This window comes from Leopardus geoffroyi, chromosome C2 (assembly GCF_018350155.1).
Source record: "Leopardus geoffroyi isolate Oge1 chromosome C2, O.geoffroyi_Oge1_pat1.0, whole genome shotgun sequence".
Taxonomy (NCBI): Eukaryota; Metazoa; Chordata; class Mammalia; order Carnivora; family Felidae; genus Leopardus; species Leopardus geoffroyi.
Window position 1 is genome coordinate 94,194,999 of NC_059333.1, and position 19,852 is coordinate 94,214,850.

At 40.0% G+C, this 19,852-nt stretch overlaps 1 protein-coding gene across 6 annotated transcripts in view; it reads right to left on the reverse strand.

Moving 5' to 3' along the window:
* FNDC3B (fibronectin type III domain containing 3B) overlaps positions 1–19,852 on the reverse strand; it is a 359,057-nt gene that overhangs the window by 128,311 nt on the left and 210,894 nt on the right. The gene's annotated exons all lie outside the window — the stretch shown is intronic.

The following is a 19,852-nucleotide window of genomic DNA, read 5'->3' on the forward strand; positions in this document are numbered from 1 at the left end:
CTGTATTTTAACTCAAGCTGTATAATATGAAAATTTCTAAATAAGAGACAAATTCAGCAATTCATACCACTCATAAGAGATGCCTAGAGGTCCCTCTGAATGAGCTCTGTACTTGGCACTTCCAACAACTCCAATCCGTTTCTAATCCATTCGCAGTGCAAACTCTGGGGGTGAATATAGATAACATACATATCTATGAACAAACATGATGAGCTCAGCTAGCGGCAGGTGCCAGAGGGTGATATGATGGAGCAGCCGAGGAAGGCCTCACTGAGTCTGAAGCATTTGGGCTACTTCAGGAAGGATGAGGGGGACACCTCCCGCCCCCCCCCCCCAACAAAGAACAAGAGACTTTTGGAGGCAGAGGGAATAGAAAGGGCTAAGGCCCTCACATGTACAAGAAATGGAGAGGAAGCCTGTGTGTCTAGAGCCCAGAGAGCGGGAGCATGCCTGGAAGGAGCTGAGGCAGCCGATGCAGACTTCAGATACGGGGGTAAAGAGTCTGCACTTCATCGTAAGTTCAAAAGGAAAACAGAGGGTCTTAACAAAGTCTCCCTGGCTGCTGTGTTAAGAATGAACTGCAAGGGAACACAAGTTACGGCAGAGGGACTAGCCAGGGGAATTAAAGCTCTACGAAAGTACACATGCACACACACAGATTTAAAAACATGCACTGGATACGGGAACTCTCTGTACCTTCTTCTCAATTTTGCCATGAACCTAAAAGTGCTCTCAAAACATAGTCTTTAAAAAATAAGCAAGGACTACGATAACACTGAAAATCTAGGAAAAAGGTCATATTTAATAAAATACGTTTCAGATATACAGAAACTTACTGTTTGTTTCATAATAATTAATGTGATTTTCTACACCTAAGATTTAGTATATGGTATTAGTATTTTAAGAGAGTTGCAACTCAAGGGACCAAAATATGCATTCAACATTCCATAGAAATCCAAGGGTTTGTAGTATACTCACTCTACAATCAAAAGAATCCAGAACAGGAAGACGTTATGGATCATGATAAGCACGTTTCATTGCAGCCTAGATGCTGCTGATCACAGACGTATCGTAGTATAGATTGTAACATCATTTTAGACAGCAAGTAATACCAAAAGAAATAAGTCATTCTCTACATTTAAGATTTCAACGTATTTCCATGAATGTCGTGGCTCACAAAAAAAGAAAAAAAAAAAAAAAGCCAAATTCTACTAAGTGGAAAATGTATTTTGGTCTCCAGAGTTGTTCTCAAATAGTAAAACAACTTACCAGACATACTTAAATAGTTTTTACCCAAGTCCTTTATTTTTCTCATTTAAATTGGTTCCAAAAGGAACTGGCAGGGCATAATATATGCTGTAAGTGATTGATACTCTTATGGAAAAAACACGTAAGTAGCTAAAACTAAAAGCTCATGACTATGGGTAGAGTTAAATGGTTTAAATTGGACAGACTTAATGTTTTAAATTCACTAAAAGACCAGAGAAGCTATTCCAAGCAGGTAACATGATGTGATTCCCTCAGCTTCTGTTTCCCCTTTATTAATACCAGAAGAGTTAATTAGACAACTAATCTAGCACATAGACATAGCTTCAAACTGGCTACGAGCAAGATGTAATCTACATGACTGGCACTTTATCTTCAATTTCTCGATTTCTTATTTGCAGACTGTCATGGCATCCACACCTGCTATCTTCTGTCATGTACCATTTTGGCTGATGATGGAAAATCCAGCTGAGTTTTCAATGTCTAGTCAAAACTTCATTGTTTTGGGCTCCTGGGTGGACCTGTCGTTAAGCATCTGACTCCACCTCAGGTCATGATATGAGTTTGATTCCCACATCGAGTGAGCTCGAGCCCCAAGCCCCACATCGGGTGAGCACGAACCCCGCTTTGGATGAGCTTGAGTCCCGCTTCACGTAAAACACGGGCCTGGGTAAGCCCAGGCTCACCTCTTGTCTTAACCTCTTGTTTTAGGATTCCTTATAATTCTACAATTACTGTCCAGGTAATTTTTGAAAACCTACAGCAGATGCAGGGTTCTAATTTGCTCATCCGAACAATGATCTGCTTTAAACAGACATACAGTGCACAGTAAACAGATAAACAGTTATATAGTATAAACTTAACCTTGACAGATATCTCCCACCAAGTTTCTGGAGTAGAAAAGAATCTTAACTGACTTAAAATACTATCTTGTGGGGGCACCTGGGTGGCTCAGTTAAATGTGTAGCTCTTGGTTTCGGCCCAGGTCATGATCTCACGGTTTCGTGGGTTCAAGCCCTGTATTGGGTTCTGTGCTGACAGTGTGGAGCCTGCTTGGGATTCTCTCTCCCTGTTTCTCTGCCCCTCCCCCACTTGTGCATACACACACTCTCTCTCAAAATAAATATATTAAAAACAATAAAAACTATCTTGTATGTAATTGAAATCACCTGTGTCTTTCCATTTTCGGCAAAACACCCACCAAAGGGTGAAAAAGAAAATCTATAAGACACAAGTTTTATTACATCAGGCAACAATCTAAAACATAGCAAGAGAGACAACAGGGATGGAGAATTTATAACCCTTATGAAAACTTGGGCTCCATATAACTCTTCTTCAAAGTTAAACCAATTACCAGTACCAATTACCTCACCAGTACCTTACCTTACCTTATCAGTTAAACCAATTACCTCACGTAAGTAATAGTCATCATGGAAAGGATACACTTTCCATGAGTGTATTATAGATAATCACTCTATAACATTAACTATCCAGTCAATATCAAATCAGCACCATGGGTATGGAATTTCTTTATGGGAATTCTATGATGATCAATCATTATCATCGCAGAATTGTTAGATTCATTAGGAATTATATTAAAAGCTTTGTGAGTCTTGGGGCCCCTGGGTGGCTCAGTCAGTTAAACGTCCGACTTCAGCTTAGATCATGATCTCGTGGTTCGTGAGTTTGAACCCCACATTGGGCTCTGTGCTGACAGTTCGGAGCCTGGAGTCTGCTTCAGATTCTGTGTTTCCCTCTCTCTCTGCCCCTCCCCTGCTTGCACTCTCTCTTTCTCTCTCTCAAAAATAATTAAACATTAAAAAAGAAATTTAGAAAGAGCTTTGTGAGTCTTATCTCAGGCTAGATGAAAACTACCTTGGTTTCCTTTTTGTAAAAAAATGTATGTTCCAAATTAGATAGGTTTCTTTCACTTCTTGGGAAATGCCATTAACTACTCATCTTTTAAGTAATTACACAGATCCTGATATTCAACTTCCATTAAACATGTCCTGAAAATACCCATCCACTATTTCACGTTTATACGCACGCACATCCAACTCACTTGTACTTTCAGAGTTAAACTGAACAATTTCGTGGACTTGCCTCAAGTAGCTTAACGTACTGTGCAGAGATTTCCCCAGTGCAAACTACCACAGAGAGGAGGGAGCTCTGCTAAATGGTTCTGGGCCTATGTTCCTAGAAACAGATACTTGGTGTGGCTGTTGGCCGTGTGTATTAACTGTAAGTCACCGAAAAGCCTGAGGTGGATGCTGAGAAAGGTGAGGGAATACATCAATCAGATCTAAACACTATGCCGGCCGATGGGCTAGCTCTGGCCAGGTTGCCAGCATGATGATACTGAACGTAGTCTGCGGTAAGGCTGAAGAGAGCCACCAGAGGATGCACATCCCAGTCCCTGGCACCCGTGAATGTTGCCTTTACGTGGCCAAATCTCTGGAGATGTGAAAATTGACTTGGATTACCTGAGTAGGCCTTAAATTAATACGTATTTGTGTAAGGAGGCAGCAGCAGCAGATCTGGCATACTGAGAGGAGAAGACAATGTGAAGATGGAACAGAGAGAGGTTGGAAGATGCTGGGTTTGAAGATGGGAACGAGGTAGCCACAGGCCGAGGAACGTGGCAGCCACCGGCTGGAACAGCTAAGGACCAGACACCTCCCTAGAGCCTGGGAGCTCAACTTGCCAACACCTTGATTTCAGCCCTCAGCACACTGGTTTCGGACTTCTGACCTCCAAAATGGTACCCTCTAGATTCTCTCCATAACTGTAAGAGACGAAGTTTCTGTTGTTTTAAACACTGACCGTGTGGTAATTTGTCAGCCCCAGGGAACGAAGACACAGCCTATCAGAGGTGGGCTCCACGGGGCTAAGCTTCTCCGTGGACAGCAATGATTCAATACGAAGAAAGGCAGAACAAAGAAACTCAAGCCAAATTAAATGAGCTACGTTCATACTATGTGCCAGGACTGTGCTAGAGTTTAATCCCAAACTTATTTTGAGTCCATTCTCCTCCTGGGACAGAACTGAAATTTGCTACTGAATTTCTGGGGGTGACAACTGACTGTCACCGTCCTATATTATCCCAAATGTAGCACAGGGATAAAAAAGATTGAAAAATACTGACATTTACCCCTGGCAGTTTCTTTGTCCCAGAAATTTATGCCTATCTTTTTCTTTTGATTTTCCATTTTTTCCATCTTGTGCATTAAAATGATTCCAAAATGCTGAAGGAACAGCTGCTCACAACACTGTAACAGAAAGACAGACAAGATGCTTTCCAATGGGCCTGATGGCAGAATGTTCTTTTGGTAGCAGATACCATGTACAGTGTCCATAAATCTAGGCCTGAAAACATTCCCTGAAGGCTTATGAAGTTGGATAAAACTGGAAAATTATACACAAGAGCTTCTGCAAAACATGTAACTCTCAAATGCCTCAAATTCCTCTTGGAAAAAAATAAAAGTAATTTTCCAGGAACAAAACCACCACTAAATAAAGTAGAATTAACATAATCATCACTTATGATTACCACTTGTCTAGGGATGGTTTATTTTCCATTTTGGTTTCTCATTCACCAGCATTAATCAATAGGACTCTGGCCACCATTTTCAAGTAAACACCTTGGAGACTGTAACCTGATTCCATTTCATGCCTCGGTATCTTTATAAAATCCAGTATATATCCTGCCTTAAATAGGTAACTGATCCGCTGCTTCCCGAAAATATCACTCGTGATATGCTGAGTGCAAAAACGAACCTATTAATTGGACAAATCATCTGCATTCCTCGGTGTTCACCGTTTTCTCTAAGCCTCTTACTCTTTCTTGACATTGAAAGAGGGGAAAATAAGAACAATGAAAGAGGCATAGCAATAGGTGAAAAACAGAACAGAGATACACAATGTAAGATACTTATGATTATCCATTATACTGGGGGTCTGGAATATTGAGTTAAATTATAAAATGTCTCCTATTCAATTGTTTTTGACCAACCCCCTGCCCACCCAGTTTCTTATGGACCTATTCAGTATTATGAATGAACCCTAAAGATCATTCCGGAGCATCACTTTATGTTTCGGGGTCTCAAAACTTTAGTGGAGCTATGAACAACAGCCATCTGGACACATGTTCCCTTATCCTCTTATCCGGGCTGGTTACTCATTGGGGAGGAGATTACTGAAGATCAAGATGGACGCAAGGGATGAGCAGAAAGGAAACATAAGGAAAAATGAGGGGACACAGATCATCAACCATGTGGATCATGCTCCTGTAAAGAAGGGCCATGAACTGATAGGTTCTATCTTTCCCTTTTTCTTCGGATGAGCTCAATGAAGTTGAAACCTAGTCTTAAAACAAGTCTTGAACTTTTCTTCTTCAAAAGTAAATGGGGAGAGAACTATGATAAAAATCTAGTACCAAAAACATTCTTCTCCTACTTCCTTTGAAGCAAAACAAAATGAAATATCCCAGCAGTAAACGAACAAATGAATAAATAAAAAATTTTGAACTCACAGTATTAGTGATGATAAATATAGCAGGTCACAGAAGGCAGGTATACAGAGTAGGGGAAAGAATTCACAGAATTTTAAATTGCACAGAATAAAGTATAAAGAAGGAGAAAAGGGGGCACCTGGATGGTTCAGTTGGTTAAGCGCTCAACTCTTGGTTTTGGCTCAGGTCCTGATCTGGGCTCCATGCTGACAATGTGGAGCCTGCTTGGGATTCTCTCTCTCTCTCTCTCTCTCTCTCTCTCTCTCTCTCTCTCTCTCAAAATAAATAAATAAATAAACTTAAAAAAACGGTAGGAGAAAAAGTAGAATGTGTGAGAATCCTAATTTCCAGGTATAAAACATCCCACAGGTTATCAAGTTCGGAAAACTTAAGTTCTGAAAGCTTAAGTACAGAGGCTAATGTACAACAGATTTTCTTGAGTATCTCCCATTCAACTATGGGTAGCAGGAACACAGAATGTTAACCAAATGACCTCGAGGTGATTTGGAAGAAATGATGCAGAAAACAGGCATATATGCACTGCAGAATCAGGCAAATCAGTAGGAAACCTTACTGACCCTACAATCTTTGCTACCTAAAATATAACCTTTCTTCTGTAAAACACTAATACAACAGTTACTTAACAAACAGTAGAGACAGTTTTGCCATCACACATTATCTTCTAGATGACATTGAATCCACTAAATCCAGAGAAATCAATGGAGACTAAGACTTCACGGACAGGGAAACCTTCAAAGAAATGAAAATATAGTTTCAAATTGAAAACTGGCTGCAATCAAATTCGAGCCATCCTCTCACAGATGATACTGTGAATAGTAAATAATATTAATGGTGTCAGTATGTTTCAAAAAAAACCCTGATAGCTGAAGAATTTAGGCAGTAATAACATTTTCCACTTAAGTAATGCATGATTTTTAGCCAGTTTTCAAGAGATGCTGATATCTTACGGAGTTCCTTAGAGCAAATTCCACCAAAAGATAAATCTTTGTGAAAGACTAAATATTATTTTTTTTTAATGTGCTTGGCAAGATACTTAAATAGTTTTCAGGAACTCAGTGAACCAGAGTGTGGCAATTTCTCCATCCCTCTTTGTTTTAAGGATCTTCCTGTTCCATATAATAATCTGTGTCTTTTCAAATAATAGGAAAAAAGAGCTCAGTAAGTTCACTGTGTGAATTAAAGCTAGCAGTAAGAAATGCACTTATGAAAATTAAAAAAAAAAAAAATACTGTTAGCTGACCTAGCTCTTCCCTCTTACTTCCTCATGTTGCTTTCATGGGGTAGTTCTAGTAAGTCTAGAAAGCAAAACTTGTTCATTTAATAGAAATGCCAGCCATACTCCTTTTTATTATATATAAAGGTAAGTAAGAGAGAACTTTTCTATTCAGAGAAACCAACTGCATTTTAAGGCCTCCTCAGTTTGTAACAAGACCTGAAAGTAATCACAGCACCTTCAATTAAAGCAGGCTACTTTTTGGGGCGCCTGGGTGGCTCAGTTGGTTGAGCATCTGACTCTTGCCGTCAGCTCAGCTCATGATCTCATGGTTTGTGAGACTGAGCCCCGCACTGGGCTCTGCACTCAGCATGGAACCTGCCTGGGATTCTCTCTCTCTCTCTCTCTCTCTCTCTCTGACCCTTTCCCTTTCTCTCTAAAATAAAATAATAATAATAATAATAATAATAATAATAATAATAATAATAATAAAACTGCGATTAAAAAAAAAAAAAGGCAGGCTACTTTTCACAAAGGCATACTAACCAAGGGTAAAAATAAACTTTCCTTGTTAGTTTTTAAGCTAAAATAAAAAAAAAAAAAAAAAGGCGGGGGGGGGGGTTTAAATTTCCAGTTCTTAAGCACATCGACGCTCTTAAAATATCACTTTAACTACAGATCACTATTCAAAAAGCTGAAACCTGAGTATAGTGTACCGCTGACTCCTTTGAAAGCACTACCTAACATTTCATTTCTAATTTGCTTATCAAATCAATGTACACTGGCAGTAGATGCACTCATCCAACACAGGAGGAAGCCAGAAATGTTAGGAAAAGTCCAAATAGGAAAAGAGTAAGAGACTTATTCACATGGAAATCTGTTCAAAGCGCAGCCACCACTAACAGGGCTCGAGGACCACAATATGGCAGACAGGCTTGCCCCCTCCACCCACTCCACTGGAAAAGTTCACATAGTGAGAGGCATGGAGCTGACACAAATGGAACCATGAATTTTCTCGGATTGTATCTGTTTTTTCCAAATTAATTTTATTCCACATTCCACTGAATCTTGTCTACTGTTGTTTGTTCCTTTCACGCTACTCGTTTTCCTACTTTTACCACTTCCTTTTATTTCCGTGTGCCATTCCTCTGAGGCCCTTCTCATTTCTCTCCCGCCTTCTTATTTTCCAGTCTTCCTAAACAAACACAATTCCCTGTTGTGCCTGGAACAAATCATCCCACCACTATCACCTGGACTTTCCTGCCCTTTTCTGAGCACAACACCTACACAGAAAGCCCCCATCTTTCCGACGCAGCTGGAAAGAAGGAGTTACGAGCTGGGGGCAGTGTGTGTGCATGCATGCGTGTGTGTGTATGCGCGCATGCACTGGTGCAGGGGGGGCTAGTTTTTCAAAATGCAAATTCAGCACCAGAGGAAAAAAAAGAGGAAATTGTATAATCAACTACAGAGACATTTATACTGTTTATTTTGTAAATCATAAATCATGAGCACTTAGCTAGTCTCACCATTGTTTCCCTTGGACTGGTCCTATTTCTTGCGTTCTCCACTCAATTCTTAACAGGATTTCAAGGTCTTATTAAGCACTAAAAATTGGAACAGGGTAATAGTCAGTGATACCGTGGAGTGTATGGTTGGGCAAATTAAATTTAAGCTAAAAGCCAAGGCTGGTCATGGCAGAAAAGATGACCTGTATAGTTAACAACGCATTTGCGATGCTGACTACAATTGTCACATTATAATGCACTGATCCTATAAAAGTTGCCAAAATTCCATCACAAATGGTGAGACTATTTCAGATGGAGTATTAATAGAAATGGCTTCTGGCTCCACACACCATGTGATGGGCAGCCTCTGTCATGCCACTCCCCTGCCCCATGACCGTCTTCTCCTGATATTCACAGCTCTGTGCCTTCCACAATGCATCAACCGACAATATATGACCAACAGGATATGAGCAACGGGACACGGACGCGATGGTTATGACTTACGAGGTGTAAGGAAGAATTGTGAAAGATTATGAAATTTAGTGGATTTTCCTAGTTAGCTTCTCCACTTGGGGTAACTAACTGTCCTACAGCAAGTATATCAGTGCTGGCAAAATAAATACAGAGAAGTTGTTGTTCACCCAAATCACCTCCAGCTAACCTCTCTCCCTTTTCCCCCCAGCACTAGCAAAGTAATGTAAAGCAGTCAATATGTTGGGCAGTTTCAAACACAGAAGCAAGCTCGCCTGTCAGGCTCTCCCCTAAATCTCAGAAGAGAATCCGGTCCAGAGAGGAGGCAGAGGAAAGATGAGGGGAGAGGGATGAATGAAGTTCACTCTTGCTCAGAATTCAGGTAGTTTGTGGGTAGCAACAGTGAGAATTTGGGGGGGGGGGGACTTCATGCTGCGCAGAATCCTCTCGTGTATCACGTCCTTGGCACTCAACGTTACTCAAGACTGACCCAGAATGCAAGGTGCCTTGGCCCTCGGCACTTGGCGGGGCACAATCCCAGGCTGGGGTTCTGCTAACATGACCCACAGGAGGCAGTTCTCATAAGCAGAAAAATGTCATGGTCTTTCTTCATCCATGCTCTGTAACACCTGCAAAGCACTTAGTGCCTGAAATTATATCGAGAGCTTGTAACAGCCTATGAATTAAGTGTTATTAATTACCCCCACTTTATACATAAGTGAAGAAGCTGAAGCTTTGAGAGAGGAACTATCTTGCCCAAGGGCACACACCTCACAAGTGGCAGAGCTGGGACTAAACCTAGAACTGCAAGGTCCCAACTAGTAAGTTATTCTGCTTCTAACACATTCTGCTTCTGACACATTTGTGATGATGACCTCTAACCCAGTTAAATTCAGAATTCAACTTCGCTAAATGAGAGAATCACATACAGAAGTTTCAATTCGATAAAATTGAAGGTTACATATGTACCAGAAAAAAAGCATGTCATCACTTATATCTGCTATTTAAAGGGTTCTTTGGAATGCCATGTATTTTTCCAACATGCATTCTGATGTCATCTAAACTGCCTCTATGACCTGTTCCCAAGAAAGCAAAAAGACAGTGAAAATAATACAGGTTCACGGAGTTAAGTACTACATATGATACAAACGAATCAAAATTCTGCCTTCGATTGCCTGGTGAACATTCATTTCAAAAGAAAACTCAAAGAATGTTTTCACGTGATATTTGTCTTTTTATATGTAAGTGAAAAATGTGAAGCTTCAAGTATGATTTAATGGGTTAAGACTTCTTAAAGTGGGGGAGCACCTGGGTGGCTCAGTAGATTAAGCGTCAGATTTCAGCTCAGGTCATGATCTCGCAGTTCGTGGGTTTGAGCCCCACATCGGGCTCTATGCTGACAGCTCGGCGCCTGGAGCCTGCTTTGGATTCTGTGTCTTCCTCTCTCTGCCCCTCCCCCGCTCACACTCTGTGTCTCTCTCAAAAATAAACATTAAAAAATACTTTATAAAAGACTTATTAAACATGACATGACAGAAATATCTCATCCTAAAATACTTTATAAAAGACTTCTTAAACATGACAGGACAAAAATATCTCATCCTGTCTACTCAAAGAATCATGTAATTAATATCTTGAAAACATTCCAGATTGCAAGAACAATACAGGGGGGTGGGAAGAGGGCAAAAGGCAAAAAGAAAGTGATAGGACTTGATAAAGACGCCTACATACTCTACTCATGAGCCACAATTTGGGCCACCCTCGTTTCCTCTTTGATGAGCTACACATGTGCCTTTGCCCCAGTCAGGTAAGTCAACACCTCTTTAAGGAAAAAAAAAAATCAGCATACTGGAATCTTAACAGAAGGAAGTTATTCATTGTTTGATTTCTCCAGCTCTGGCCTTCAGAAGATAATGCCCAGGTCAGAAAGCACATGTCAACAAGCAACACATTCCTTCTGAAAACTTTGCCTTATATCCCCGGGCTTGTCTCCTTTTCCCACCCCACACGTAGGCGGTTGTTGTAGGAAGTCTGCTCAGACCTCAACCAGCATCACTCAGAGGCCTCGAAAACCCAGAGAATGGATCTGGCAGCCCACATTTAAAATGGAAAACAGGGTGTTAACTGCCCAGTTTCCTGCTAGAAAGAATGTCTCTTGCATTTTGAGCCAGGGGTCCACATATCATCCTTCAAAAAAAAAAAAAAAAAAAAAAAAAAAAAAAAGTTATTCGGGCTTGTTTGCACTATTTTCACTTTCAGACTGTACTTGGCAGAAAGATGGGTGAATTCCACTGACCTGAGCTCACTTTTAATTTTTTTCATGTTTTCTTGGTATTTTTGCCATGCTTAGGTTTGTCCACAGCTGCAGACAAGTGAAAACACACAGGATTTATCTGCAGCTACAGACTTGAGAGATGAAGCAGTGATGGAAATCCATCTAGAAACTGTCCATTTTCAAGTGCAGTGAGGAAAGTGCATACTGAATGAAGGAGAAAAGAACAACCCTACTGCCCCTCCACAACCAAACTGTCTTCCAAAACACCTTGTCTGAACATGCCTGAGAGGACATGTGCTCAGGAGATAGAAAAGGTTGCAAGTGAAAGAAGACAGCAGCCACTTGTGAAATGAGCAAGCCCCACGAAATATCTTAAACAGAAAAGCACCCGTGTTATCTTTTATAGGGAGATTCCAGAAGAGATTCCAGAAGAAAAAAAAATCTGCCTTGACTCCCAACATTCCAGACCTTATTAACATTGGGTTCCTCCTCTCAAACAAAGAGGACCACTGTCACCCTGCACAGGTGGATGCAGGCACCCCCTCCTGGAGCCCATGCCATCCAGCAAGAGGATAAACCCCAAGGCCTCCCAAACTCACAATCTCAGAGGTAGAGGAAAACACCATCCCGAATTTACTACTGTAATTCTTATCTGCAGAATGAATAAGCTTTCAGTCTAAGTTTGGGTAAATAGATATTGAGGTCAGATCCTGGTTTCTGAGCAGTGATAGCAAAATATAAAAAGAGAAAAAAAAAGTCAGGGAGGACCAGCTGAGAAGGAATTAGAATACAAAAACCTGGTAATGAGGAACACTGCTGGGGTCAGAAGGCAATCTGTGATGTCTGAAGGACAAAAGCACAAGAATAATGCTTCTGTCACCAGCTTCTAGAGTTAAAACAAAAAGATTATGACTCCATGTGGTGGAATTTCGTCTAAAGTATAACTGAAGCTTTGGATCGTCAACAATTCAAAGGCCAAAGGTCAAATGCCAAAAGTATGCCGTATCCTCATTTTCTTCTATATTTGGAATTCTTACCATTTTGTCCCGATTTTTTCCCACACAGCCCTGAAAGTTCTACAGGTCTCCACATCGGCTACTACCTGTATGTTAGCAACACAAATGGAACTCTACCAACACCGGTATATGTCTATAGGTATACAGGTATACTACAAAAGGAATGTGCTTCAACTTAAATCAAGTATTTTAACTAATGCCTCCCAGATTCCCCCCCATTTTAAAATCTCACTTAAAAATTGCTTGGCACTCAAAGGACTGGTGGCTTTCAAATGTTACTGTGCCTAATCACCACCTGGAGAGTCTAGGGAAACACAGATTGCTGGGTCCCGCCTCCACGGACTGTTGGTTAGGTCTGGGGCAGGCCATGAGGGTACTTATCTCACAAGTTCCTCCATGGTGGTGAAGCCACGGGTCTGAGACTGAGCAGCCAGGGTCTAGGTGAGGGATTAACCTCGGGGAAAGCCTTGTGGATGCTAACAAGTACCCAGGTCTCCCACTCCAGCCGTAGCAACACCAACTCTATCTGCTTTCAGGATATGTGTGGGTGCATGTGCACACGTGCGCATGAACACATGTGATAGAGGTATGGGAATAAGGATTTGTATTTCATTGAGGATCTACACAAGACTGTTTGAAAAAGGAAGATCTACTCATGGATAAATTTTGAAAATCACCGACCTTAATTCACTTGTTCATTTTACTAAAGGAAATCTGAGGCAGGGTGAAATGACTTGTTGTGTATCATATGGCCCAAAACATACACTGTATTACTATATCTTACAATTCCATATGGTTTTAAAATGTTCAAGTAATGAGTGAGAAAGAAATCTCACTCCTGCAGTAGACTTAGGGATGAGGTAAAGGTCAGCAGCATCAACTGCATGCGTGACATACTTCTACACACAGAGTAGAGACTGTGACTTTGCATGTTTCATGTACTCTCTCTCCCTCTACTTGAACCACCCCAGACGCACACAGACACACACACACATACACACACACACACACACACACACACACACACACACACACACAGACTCCCCATAACTAAAGGGGTTGCTTAGGTCTTTTTCATATTATTAGACAGTGGATCCTCCCCAAAGTTTTTATTTCCACTCTGGATTCAAACAATCTTTTCCAAAACAACACCAACAAATAACCTTTTCCTCCCTTCAGAGGATACAGGACAACAGGACTCTAACCCTGATTAAAACTTGGAGGATTTCAGTTTCAAACCTGTAACCACGGGGTAACTTCCTTAATGTCATATGCTTTGGTTCTTATTGAGAATAAAAGGGAAGGAATGAAACTTCCTTCCCACTCAGTGACGCACATCAGTAAGTTCCTTAGTCTCTGTGATGAAAGACAAGAGGACAACTTTAACTGGGTCTTGGCTACAGAACAGGCTCAAGGCCCATCAATTGGGCAATGTTCTGAATATGAGGACAAATTTTTCCATGTCGTATGATTCAGCAATTCCACTTTGGGGTATTTATCCAAAGAAAACAAAAACACTGATTTGAAAAGATATAAATGCAGTCCTGTGTTCAATGCAGCATTATTTACAGTAGCTAGGGTATGGATGCAACCTAAGTTGCAAGTGCGCGCGCGCGCACACACACACACACACACACACACACACACACACACTCTGGAATATTACTCAGCCATAAAAACGAATGAAATCTTGCCATTTGCAACAACATGAATGTCCCTAGAAGGTACTATGTTAACTGAAATTATGTCAAAGAAAGACACCTACTGTATATGATTTTACTTAAATGTGGGATCTAAAAAACAAAAACAAAAACAAAACTAATGAACAAATAAAACCAAACCCATAGATACAGAGAATAGACTGGTGGCTGCCAAAGAAGAAGGGGGTCAGGTGATCAGTGAAATAGGTGACGGGGATCAAGACGTACAAACTTCCAGCTATTAAGCAAGTAAGTTGCAGGGAGACAATGTACAGCATGGTGACTACAGTCAAGAACACAGTATTACAAATGTGAAAGCTGCTAAGAAAGTGAATCTGACAAGTTCTCATCAGAAGAAAACTTTTTTGTAACTTTGCGTGGTGACAGACAGTAACTAGACTTACTGTCGTGATCATTTAGCAAAGTATACACATGTCTAGGAGTATAGGGTTGAGCTTTTGAAAGTGTAAGATGGTTTGAGCAGGAGGAAGACACTTCTGGCTTACAGGAGAAGGAGTTGAGGGAAAGGGCCTGAAGGGAAGGAGGAAGGCCATTGGATAGGAGGGGATGTCCTGGATGCAAGGTGATCCTCAGATCACAGGCGGGAGACAGTCACAAATATCCAAGTAACAAGGGCGACCGTTATACTGAGGGGTTAAGAACTGAACTAGGCTACTTTTAGTATTTAATAAAGAAAATTAAAATACCTATTTTACAGATGAGGATAACAGATTCTGTGAATACCGAAAGCAAGTAGCTAGCAAGCAACAAAGCTGGATCGATTCTAAGCCAAGTACGTCTGATAACAAAGTCCCAACCGTTCTATGCCAACACACCATGAACTCTACGGTAGTACCAAAAAACAGGAAGCCTACATTTCTCTGAGGGTATCATTGGGACCCTGCCCTGCCTACACTATTTTCCCAAAGGTAAGAGTAAATGAAAGGAGGGGTTGGTTGCACGGCTGTATCCCCGAGGAGCACAGCGATTCTTCCTAGAAAGAAAAAATGGTGCAACAGCTCCATGTGCTCAAACAGAAGGCCTGTTCTAGAAAACCAATTAAGAATACAGCATTCGTTCCACAAATATTTGCTGTGTAACCACTATGTGCCAGACATAGTTCCAGGAGGTGAGAATGGCGAATTAAACAAAGTTCCTACCTCCTATCGTGTACAACTTAGCGAATCACACCTACTGTAACCATCCTTAATATCAGGACAGTTCTTCATCTTGGCTGACATCATTGCCAGTGGAGGATTGACAAAAAAACAAACAAACAAGCAAAAATGAATCCAGATCAGGCAAAGATATTCTGCTTTGGTAGGTCTGAAAATGAGGTTTAGGGATCTGTTTTGGGTTTGATTTTATGGTTTTGGATCCAGAATGTTAGTTTATTTCATTCTGTCTACTATATTTTATTCAATTCTATTCTTGTTTGCACACTGCTTCATCTGCTTATTCTTTAATTTTTTTTTTAATGTTTGTTTATCTTTGAGAAAGAGACAGAACACGAGTGGGGGAAGGGCAGAGAGACAGGGAGACAGAGAACCTGAAGCAGGCTCCAGGCTCGGAGCTGTCAGCACAGAGCCCAATGTGGGGCTCCAAACTCAGACTGCGAGATCATGACCTGAGCCAAAGACAGGCACTCAACCAACTAAGCCACCCAGGCTCCCCTGCTTATTCTTAGTATTTTATTTTTAAACAATATCTGATTCATTTGGAGATGTTTTTCTTTTAAAGTATGTAAAACTGGAAGTTTGCATCTCCTGATTCTCTTCACCAATTTTGCCCATCCCCCAGCCACCTCCCCTCTGGCAACCACCACTTTGTTCTCTCTATTTAACAGTCTGTTTTTTGCCCGCTTTTTATTTATTTTTTTTTTTTTTAATTTTTTTTTTTCCACGTTTTTTTTAATTTATTTTTGGGACAGAGAGAGACAGAGCATGAACGGGGGAGGGGCAGAGAGAGAGGGAGACACAGAATCGGAAACAGGCTCCAGGCTCTGAGCCATCAGCCCAGAGCCCGACGCGGGGCTCGAACTCACGGACCGTGAGATCGTGACCTGGCTGAAGTCGGACGCTTAACCGACTGCGCCACCCAGGCGCCCCGCCCGCTTTTTAGATTCCACATGTAAGTGAAATCATATGGTATTTGTCCTTCTCTGACTTATTTCACTCAGCATCATACCCTCTTTAGATCACTCCATGTTGTTGCAAATGGCAGGATCTCATTCATTTTTTATGGCTGAATAATATTTAAGCATGTGTGTGTGTGTGTGTGTGTGTATAACCATGATACATATGTGTCACTGGACACATGGGTTGCTTCTATATCTTGGTTCATGTAAACAATGCTGCAATAAATATAGGGGTACATATATCTTTTTGAATTAGTGTTTTTCTCTGGGTATGTAACCTGTAGTGAAATCACTGGGTCATATGGTAGTTATATTTTTAATTTTTTGAGGAACTTCCATACTGGTTTCCACAGTGGTTGCACCAATTTACATTCCCACAAACCATGCATGAGGGCTTCTTTTTCTTCATAACCTCATCAACACTTGCTATTTCATGTCTTTTTGATACTAGCCATTCTGACTGTTGCAAGGTGACATTGATGGTTTTGATTTGTATTTCCATGATGATTAGTAATAGTGATCATCTTTTCAAGTGCCTATTGGCCATCTGTATGTCTTCTCTGGAAAAATGTCCATTTCAGTCCTCTCTTATTTTTCATTGTATTGTTTTTGTTTGTTGAGTTGCACACATCCTTTACATATTTTGTATATTAACCTTTTATCAGATGTATCATTTGCAAATATCTTCTCCTACTCAATAAATTGACTTTTCATTATTTTGTTTGCAAAACCTTTTTATTGTGGTGTAGTTCCAATAGTTTATTTTTGTTTTGGTTTCTCTTGCCTCAGGAGACGTGTCCATAAATACACTGCTAAGGTCCAAGTCCAACAGATTATCGTCTGTGTCGTCTCTTAAGAGTGTTAATGGTTTCAGAACTCCCATTTAGGTCTTTAAACCATTTTGACTTTATCTTTGTGTGTGGTGTAAGAAAATGGTCCAGCTTCATTCTTTTGCATATACCTGTCCAGTTTTCCCAACTCCATTTGTAAAAAAGACTGTCTTTTCCTCATTGTATACTCTTGCCTTATTTGTTGTAGATTAATTGACCATACAATCATGGGTTTATTTCTGCATTCTCTATCCTGTTGCAGTGATCTATGTATCTATTTTTCTGCCAGTACCAGCCTCTTTTGATTCCTACAGCATTGTAGTATATCTTGAAATAGGGGATTGTGATATCTTCAGTTTTGCTCCTTTGCAAGATTGTTCTGGCCATTTGAGGTCTTCTGCGGTTCCATATAGATGTTAGGATCATTGGTTCCAGTTCTTTGAAAAATGTTATTGGTATTTTGATAGGGACTGCATTGAACTTGTAGATTGCTCTGGCTACTATGGACACTTTAACAATATTAATCCTTCCAGTCTATGAACGGGGAGTATCTTTCCATTTGTTTGTGTCTTCTTCAATTCCTTTCATCAATGTCTTGGTTTTTGGAATCCAGATCTTTTACCTCCTTGGAATATGGTCATCAGACTGGCATGTTTCATTTAAGGTGGTTTTATGCCTTTTCACACTTTAACAGCTCATTTCTGTTTAGTGTTGGCTTTCCATTGTCTGCATGTGCCACAGTTCATTTACTTACTGGAGGACATCTTGGTTGCTTCTAAGTTGTGGCAATTATGAATACAGCGGGTATAAATACTTGTGTGTATGTTTTTGTCGGGACATAAATTTCCAATTCATTTGGGAAAACGAATACTTAGTTTTTAAATCCAATACATAAACCCCTCAGATCCTTACTGAAATGAAGAACACATAATACCCCATCTGATTCTTTATTTCATGACTCAACCATGTGGAGAGTTGTAGTTTGAGTGGTTTTGAGGAGGTAAATAATGTGATGGGAAAAGGAGAAATAGACCAAGTTCAGACTAAAGCTGAGATAAAATTTTTTTCCAATTTTTCATCGCAACACACACCCTCCCAGAAGTCCACAGCGAAAGTGATCTCACTGTTAGCATCGCAATAAAACTTATAATAATAATAATGTTTTCTACATGACAGCAAAGAGCTTGAGGTGCTCAAAATAATTATATTCCCATTCATTACACAGAGGGCCAAAATGCTTGTAAACATATGGATATTAGCAAACATTTCCGTATAGATTTCAGTGCAAATCCATAGCCTCTCTTCCAGCTAGGAGTATGTTCAAATATAGAGGAGCTTACACTTTTAGACAAATGATATGAAATAACTGCACATAGAAGGAAGATACTTATTTTTGCCATAGTTGATCCATAATTACATTAGTTTATTTCCTAACTTCAACCCTGACGCATCTTATTTTCCTTCCTTTAACTCTTTGCCCCTTAGATCTTTACTCAAATTTATTCTATCTGACTCTGTTATATATATCTATGTCACCTGTCTTAAATCTCTTTTGGTGTAAGGCAGGGCAAAACTTATTAGAGAATGAATCATGTAATCAAGGAAGTTCAAACCTCCTTACGCTCTCTGAAGACTGCTTATACATTCTTCTTCTCTTTTTTATAAACTAAAACTCTCCTTAGAAAAACTTATTTCTAATTTTTTGTTTGAATTCCCTTATATGCCCCTGGTTAAAAATTCTAACATTGATTGTATTCTAATTTCAAACTTAGAAATTGTAGTATCAGTTGACTAAAAATTACTTTATATGGCAGAAATAGGACTATACCTAAAAAGCTATTTAAAGGCCTCTTAAACTTTGGGTTTCTTTTATATACTTGCTTACACTTTAATGACTAAGAATAACACATGATAACTACAAGAAACTTGGAAAATATAGAAAAGAATAAAAGATAGAAGAATAACACTTTACTCAGAGAAATTATTATTCACTTTTTACTATACCTTACTATTCCTCTTTTTAATGCTATAACTCACTCATAAATAAACGCTGATGCCAACGTCTGGTCCAACGTACATGTCCTTGGCCCCAAAAGAGTCCAGTTTTCCGTACATAATCAAACATACTCAACTTCTGTCTTTTTCATTCACAAACACATTCTCACACACACCTAGATAAGGTCTGGTAAAAGGAAGGAGTATATTTAATGAGTGCTATAATCACTTCTGATCTTGTCTTTTATAGCTGCTCATGCCTTCACATATTTATATTTGTTAACTCACCTGGCTGTTTCAAAACAACACCTTACTGTGCTTCAGTTCAGTCAGCCTTCTCTACATGACTGTATACAGAGCCTGTTTTTAACTCCTTTGGCGTCAAAATAGGTTGTTTCTAAATCTTGGCTAAAAACTTCATTTAAAGCACATATACATTCCTCCCCAAATTAACTGATCTACAGCCACAAGACTAATCTACAAAAACAAAAACAAAACCACACACACACACACACACACACACACACACACACACACACACACAAACATGTCCTTTTGAGCAGATGTCTCCTATGTAGCAACCTTATTTCTTCCACCTCATTCTTGGGATAGGAGTACTTTATTCAGGATGCAAAGGTGGCATTAAACAAGAATTGAGGCCTGAAACCAAGAAATAGATTACTGTTCCGCAATGATAAATTTCACTACAGAGCCAAGGAATGACGTCTGGTTTTATAAAGTATTAAGCTATTCAGATTTAAACCAGCCCTCAACTTCTTAGAAAGACTGTATGGATCTCCTCCCCGCCTGTCTCCTTGCAGTGAACCAAGTTCAGATACTTGTTACTGAGGGTACGTAGAACGTCACATGGCACCTGTGACCAACACGTATTTCTGCCGTAAAGTAGTAATAA